The following is a 6,817-nucleotide window of genomic DNA, read 5'->3' on the forward strand; positions in this document are numbered from 1 at the left end:
GTTAATATTCAAAGCCTCCTTTGACATAAGTGCCATTCGTATTGTAGAGTTGAGCACACAGGTTCAGAGAGACTGATTCTCCTGCCCAAAGTCACACAGTTACTATGTGACTGAGTAAAATATTCCCCTGCATTTTCACTCTTCATCTGAATGGTTAGTCTTGTGGCTTTCTGTGGGACCCTGTTGCAATTCTCACCTTCCATGGGCTATGGTCATTCTTGAATTCATTCATCTGGTGAATATATCTTGAGTGCACTGTGCTGGGTCTTGCAGTGCAACAGTGAACAACACAACTCAAGTCAAGGTCTCCCTGGGATGAGCAACCTCAGATTGATGTCAATACTGGATAACAATTGCTTTTTTTTTTTTTTGAACAAATCCACACTCTTTTTTATTTACTTTTCAATAAGTTTAAATCCTTGAAGGGTACAGCATCACATGGATTCTGTGTCCAATAGCCTTAGCAGGAAGGTTGCTTCAGACTTTGGCATGAACCATGCCACTGTTTCCATGAGCGTGAGTTCTTTCCCCAAATTACTCTGGTTTTGTTAGATTTTCCACCAGGAGTTAACTGTGTTGTCCTTTGCTTTGTACACATAAGGAAATCTCTTGCCAAGATAGAATTCAGTTTCATCTCAAGTATATACACCTTCAATTTTCAGGAGAGCTGTGTGCTCCCTCTGGTTCCATACCTCACTTATAGCCAGCAGAAATGCCCTTGGACCACAGCCTTCCAGACATATTTGTCATTTTAGAAGTTCTGGTCCCAGGAGCCTACGATAACAATTGTTAACGTGGGGTCTTTAAGGCCTTCCTGCTTGTTTGCTGGCACAAACAATTTCCATTTTGGAAAGATGCTACTTCACTGGCTTGATTAAGTTTGGTCAAGAGTTTTCTTATTGTTTGTGCTTTTGCAGTGCGTTATGCAGAGAGCAGTGGTGTGATTTTTTTAAAACCACTCTGTTGAGGTATAAATGACATGTAAAAAGCTGTACATATTTAATGTATACAACTCGATGAGTTTGGTGATAGATATAAACCCATGAAACCATCACCGCTGTGAACGCCAAAAAGACATCCATCACGTCCCAAAGTCTCTTTCCACCCCTTTTATTATAATATCGTGTATATGTGTGGTAAGAAACATAAGATCTATCTTATCAGCAAATTTTAAGTATCCAATACAGTACTGAGATCTATAGGCACTATGCTATATAGTACCTAGTCAAAGAGTATAGAGTTTCAATTATGTAGTATAAGTAACTTCTGGAGATCTATACAGCATGTGATTTCCACATGATAATAAAAGCTATTCCCAAATGCATTTTTTTCTCTCTCTCTGTCTCTCTTATTTCCTCATCTAAGAATCAGAGACATGACCGTCAGTCACTAATTCCACTAAATTACATCATTCCCCATTCCATGCTTTTAAAATACGAATTCTGGGTTGATTAGCCCACTAGATTACCAACACTTCAGTGTGAGTTCTGTTCTACATCGTTCAATTTATGGCAGCAAGTGTCAGCAGAGCCTGAACATATTAGCTGCTTAAGAACAAAAAGAGACATGGATAGGGAGGAAAAAGAGAAAGAAATGTAGGCAAAATGTCAGGGTTCATTTGCATCTCAATGCAGCAGAGAAAGAAATCAAGATGAGAGAGGTCATGAGTCCACCTTTGCATCGTCTCCCTCCTCCACTCCACACTGTAGGACCAGAGGAGTGAAGGTAAAGCACTTGAGTTTGACCTGTTTTTCCCAGCTTATGGGCACAACCTAATAAACACCACCAAATGAACTGACTTTCATCATTGGCAAGATGCAATGGGGCAACACCTTTAAGATTCATCATTGAATTAAGAGTTAAGTGGAATCCTCCCTACCTGCTCCATTGTTTTATTTTTACTAAGTAAAATACTAACTTTATTGATTTTTCTTTATATTTTTTATTGTATATAAAGTAAAAAGAAACAATGTTTGGACATCAGATGAGGCAGAAAACACAGATACAGCAATCATTGATCTAGGCAATGGATAAAGGCATAACTTTTTCCAGATCAAACAGATCAGCCAGAATACACACCCATGGAGAAGTTAATCGATAAGATCAATGGACAACTCTGAAGGTTACAAGAAACAATGAGTTACTGAGGGCAAATAAAGGCATTGCCATAGACTTTTCTTTTGAAAACATCCATTCAGTTTATTGAAGGACAGATTCATCTACCTTTCTACGTGTTGTGATAAAGATGACCTTGAGAGAGGTCAAGAAATCTTAGGTCTAATGGTATGTACTGGGGAGATTCTTTGTCCCTGTCCACTGCAGATCTTTTTATATTAGGATTTCTAATTAGAAATGGCAAAGCAAGATGAATGACTTTTATTCCTTGGGCTAAATAGACTGTACAGGTATATGTGTGTGAATATATAATTGTAACACTCTATGTGTACACAGAAAGTATTATTTGTCATTGTTACTATAATTATTTATTTCAATACCTTCTGTTAACTTGTCTAAGATAAAAGTTGTGAAACTAACTGAACTGTACAATTTCCCTTGAAATCATGAGACTCATTGCTCATACTCAGATTAGACACACATTGGTGGTAAGCAAAGAAAGCTTCCAGAATGCTCTTTCTAGAACAAGGCCTGGGGCAGAAGTCATCTCCTAGTCAACACAGGCCAGATCCTGCTTCCAAGCATGTTTTATTTATTCCAGCTGTTGTTTTAGAACATTTGTGCATATTTAAATATTTAAATATTGGTAGTATTCCCACAAAACCCTGGATATTTATCTCCTCTTGAAAATCTGGATCCGACCACAGGTGGTCTCACATTCCCACATGGTCACCACTGGTTCAAGCCAAACAATTTTTTTTTTTTTTTTTTGCTGTGGTTCCCACCCTGCCCCTGTTCATTCACTTAACTGTCCTGTAAGAATGTAAGTTTGTGACCCTTTGGGTAGGGGTTGGACTTCAGCTCCACAAATTCAACAGCTTGAATCAAATTCACACAAGGTTGACTCAAGCACAAAACATCTGTATTTCAGTATACAAAGAGCCTACCTGATAAATAAAATGCTTATCTGCTAACCTACCATAAGAAGTACTGACCAAATTATTCTCCTCAAGGGATCAGTGTGTTCTCTCCCAAGCATCCATGTCTATAAAAGAATCAAGTAGACAATGTTGGTGACCCAGTAATTGATGCAAATAAGTGGTTAGATCATCTTAAAGACAAGCTGTCATATTAAGATGCACCATCTCCTTCCAAGATGCCCACCAACGGTATGTTCCTCCTTGGACCATTTGCTCAGGAACTGAATTTTAAGATTTTTTTTTTTAACAGCCCCCAAATCTATGAAGATGGCTCAAAATAGGTTGGTGGGTCACTGCCCTTCTGTTCCTAACCACACCATCACTAACATACATGCATACTTCAGTGAGAGCACCTCACTTTTTTTACATTCTTTCTTATTTATGTTAAATAGTAAAATAATAATCATGGCAAATTTTAATGAAGATGAGAAGTAAAGAAAAATGTTTTCAAAATACAGACAGTGATATCTTAAGGAAGTTTAATCCTTTTAAATTGAAGTATAGTTGATTTACAACATTGTGTTAGTTTCAGGTGTGCAGCATAGTGATTCATTTTTTTTTCAGATTATATTTGATTATACGCTATTACAAGATATTGAATATAAGACCCTGTGCCATACAGTAAATCCTTGTTGCTTATCTATTTTATATATAGCAGTTTGTATCTGTTAATCCCATACTCCTAATTTGTCTGTCGCCAATTTTGGTAGCTATAAGTTAGTTTTCTGTGTCTGTGAGTCTATTTCTGTTTTGTATATAGATTCATCTGTATTATTTTTTTAGACTCCACATATAAGTAATATCATATAGTATTTGTCTTTCTCCAGACACTTCCATTCCCTGAGTTGTCTTTTTGTTTTGCCAGTCATTTCCTTTGCTGTACAAAAGCTTTTAAGTTTGATTAGGCCCTGTTTGTTTATTTTTGCTTTTATTTCTTTTGTGTTGGGAGACTGATTGAAGAAAATATTTTTATGATTTATGTCCAAGAATATTTTGTCTATGTTCTCCTCTAGGAGTTTTATGGTGTCATGTCTTTTATTTAGGTCTTTAGACCATCTTGAGTTTATTGTTTTATATTGTGTGAAGCAATGTTCTAATTTCATTGATTTACATGTAGCTGCCCAGCTTTCCCAGCACCACTTGTTAGAGAGACTGTCTTTTCTCCATTGTACGTTCTTGCCTCCTTTGTTGTAGATTAGTTGACCGTAGGTGTGTGGCCCAGACGTAGAGAATGGACTTGAGGACACGGGGTGGGGAGGGTAAGCTGGGATGAAGTAAGAGAGTGGCATTGACATGTATACACTACCAAATGTAAAATATACACTACCAAATGTAAAATAGATAGCTAGTGGGAAGCAGCCGCATAGCACAGGGGGATCAGCTCTGTGTTTTGTTACCACCTAGAGGGGTGGGATGGGGAGGGTGGGAGGGAGATGCAAGAGGGAGGGGATATGGGGATATATGTATATGTATAGCTGATTCACTTTGTTATACAGCGGAAACTAACACACCATTATAAAGCAATTATACTCCAATAAAGATGTTTTAAAAAAAAGAATAAAAATAAATAAATACACTATTGTATATATGAATAATATATATTTACTCAACATGAAGAAATAGTATTTTCAATGTCTTTATCAAAACTCAGTCTGTATTTAAAGCCAAAATCTTATGTCATGTAGAAAAGGTGCAAAGTAACAAAGGAATATTTCTCTCTCAACTATGGATAATATAAAGCTTTCCTGGAATTCAGTTTGACTTTCTTGGAAAAAAATTTTTTAATAGAGTTAATAATTTGTTTAAAGTGGAAACGTGTGCATTTGTTCTCTGGCAGCAATAAATTAATTCCCTGATATATAAAAAAAAGAATATTATCATTTATATAATGGGTGGTCTGGATAAGGAAAACCTAGAGATACACAGATATAAACAAAAGCCCAGCTTCATTTTTCTGGCTTTTATCTAATTTGAAATATTCCAAGTGGTAGAATTTCTCTCCATTCTCCTGAGAGCCTTTCTATTAGTCAAATATTTCTAATTATCAGGAAGCATTTCCTGACATTCAGTCTAAATTTTTATCTTTCTTGTGGCATTATATAATTTAGTTAATTATATTATCCTGTTAGCAGATGAAAAATATTTATCTTGTTACCCATTTTCTTATTATTGCAGCATGACTATGTGGATCTAAAGCAAACGGGAAGTGAAGTGACTATTGTTTTCTTTTATTTCCTTCTTCTGTCCCATTGATACAGAGAGTCAGATCAATAGAAAACAGAATACAGGGTGATTATGTGTCACTGCACAATTGGTCACTGTCACTATCTATGTATGAAAGGGAAGCATGTTCTCCTAGGAAGGTTGTTTTCTCCCTCAAGAAGCAAGATATTTGGTAATCTATTTTTGTTTGTCTGAGTTTCTCCTGCTGGCTATTAGTAACTGCTATAGGGGAGGAACAAAGAGAGAAAATTGTAAGAATCAGTCTTAAGATTCTGAAATTAACAGCAAAAAATGTATTCCATATTGTTTGCGTGTAATACTAACCTAAAGTTCGCTCAGACATGAGTAAAATGTTAGGCTCTGAAAAGACAGAAGTAAGCTACAAGTCCTTTTGTTAAGATGAATGGGAGAGGAAAAATCCCACTGATTGAGCCACATGGGCTGTTTCTGTAGCAGGTGCCTGAAGCAAGTATTTTCCAAAGGACGGCTGATAAAAACAGGAGATGGGGAAAATCAATACTTTGGGCCAATACTGGTCACAATTCACTAAGACAGCAAGCTTGGGAAAAGCCAAGGAAAAATATGCCTTTCCTCTGAAGCATCTGAATCAAAGTTCCCCAGGTGTCTGTCTTCTCTCTTAAGTCACTGGGTCTCCATAGTCTTTGACACCCTAATAACTAGAGTCAGCATCACTAAATGCCCTTCTGGGCATATTTCACTTGGTGAAACAATAAACAGTCATATGAAAAATCTTAAAAACTCAAGGTCCGCATGGGCCAGAACCCCCGGGCTGTTTTATACCAGCCCACCCTCCACCTTACTCTCCATATTTAAACATGCCCCTTTTCTTGTAATAGTAATCACCAAAGTACAGAAACTTGTTTCAAAATATTCATAGTAGTATTTACTGGGACTACATTGATTTAAGACTACCCATAGTCTTGAATTTTAAGGGCTATTACATTTTAATTTAATAAAAATTGCATTGAGTGCATCTTAAAAGCTACTTGAATGCATGTTCTGTTTGTCGTATTAATTCATTTAACCTCATCACAAATTCAGAGAAAACGACTTAGTTCATGGTATGAGATGACAAACCAGGACAACTCTTGGGAGGGGAGAACTCTGTCAGTATCTCTTCCCGAGCCCAGGAGATAATGAATCTGGGGTCACAGTATCACTGACAATATTTGGTGTGAAAAACAAAGCATGGCAAATGCACTGGATGATGACAATAGAAGTGCTTCTGTGACAGGTTGCAGGAGTCTTACGAGCTGTATCAGAGATTTGGAATACTAAGGACCACATCTGAAAAGGAAAGCCCAGGCCAGTTTTGTGTTTCTCTTGGTAATCAGCACTAAAGACCTCTGAAAAGTATTAAGCCTAGTGGGCTTAAATTAACGTTCCAAGTCTCTCTAATCTCCTATCCGCCCACTGCCTTTTTTTGGCACATCCAATAATAAGGATAATTCCTTTTAAATTATTTCTGGGCAGCATTT

General features: G+C 36.9%; 1 pseudogene; it reads right to left on the reverse strand.

Moving 5' to 3' along the window:
- Nucleotides 1–411: 411 nt before the first annotated feature.
- LOC114891737 lies at nucleotides 412–756 on the reverse strand (annotated as a pseudogene).
- Nucleotides 757–6,817: the final 6,061 nt, after the last annotated feature.

The sequence above is a fragment of the Monodon monoceros genome, unplaced genomic scaffold (genome assembly GCF_005190385.1).
Source record: "Monodon monoceros isolate NGI ecotype Baffin Bay Population unplaced genomic scaffold, NGI_Narwhal_1 Super_Scaffold_12, whole genome shotgun sequence".
Taxonomy (NCBI): Eukaryota; Metazoa; Chordata; class Mammalia; order Artiodactyla; family Monodontidae; genus Monodon; species Monodon monoceros.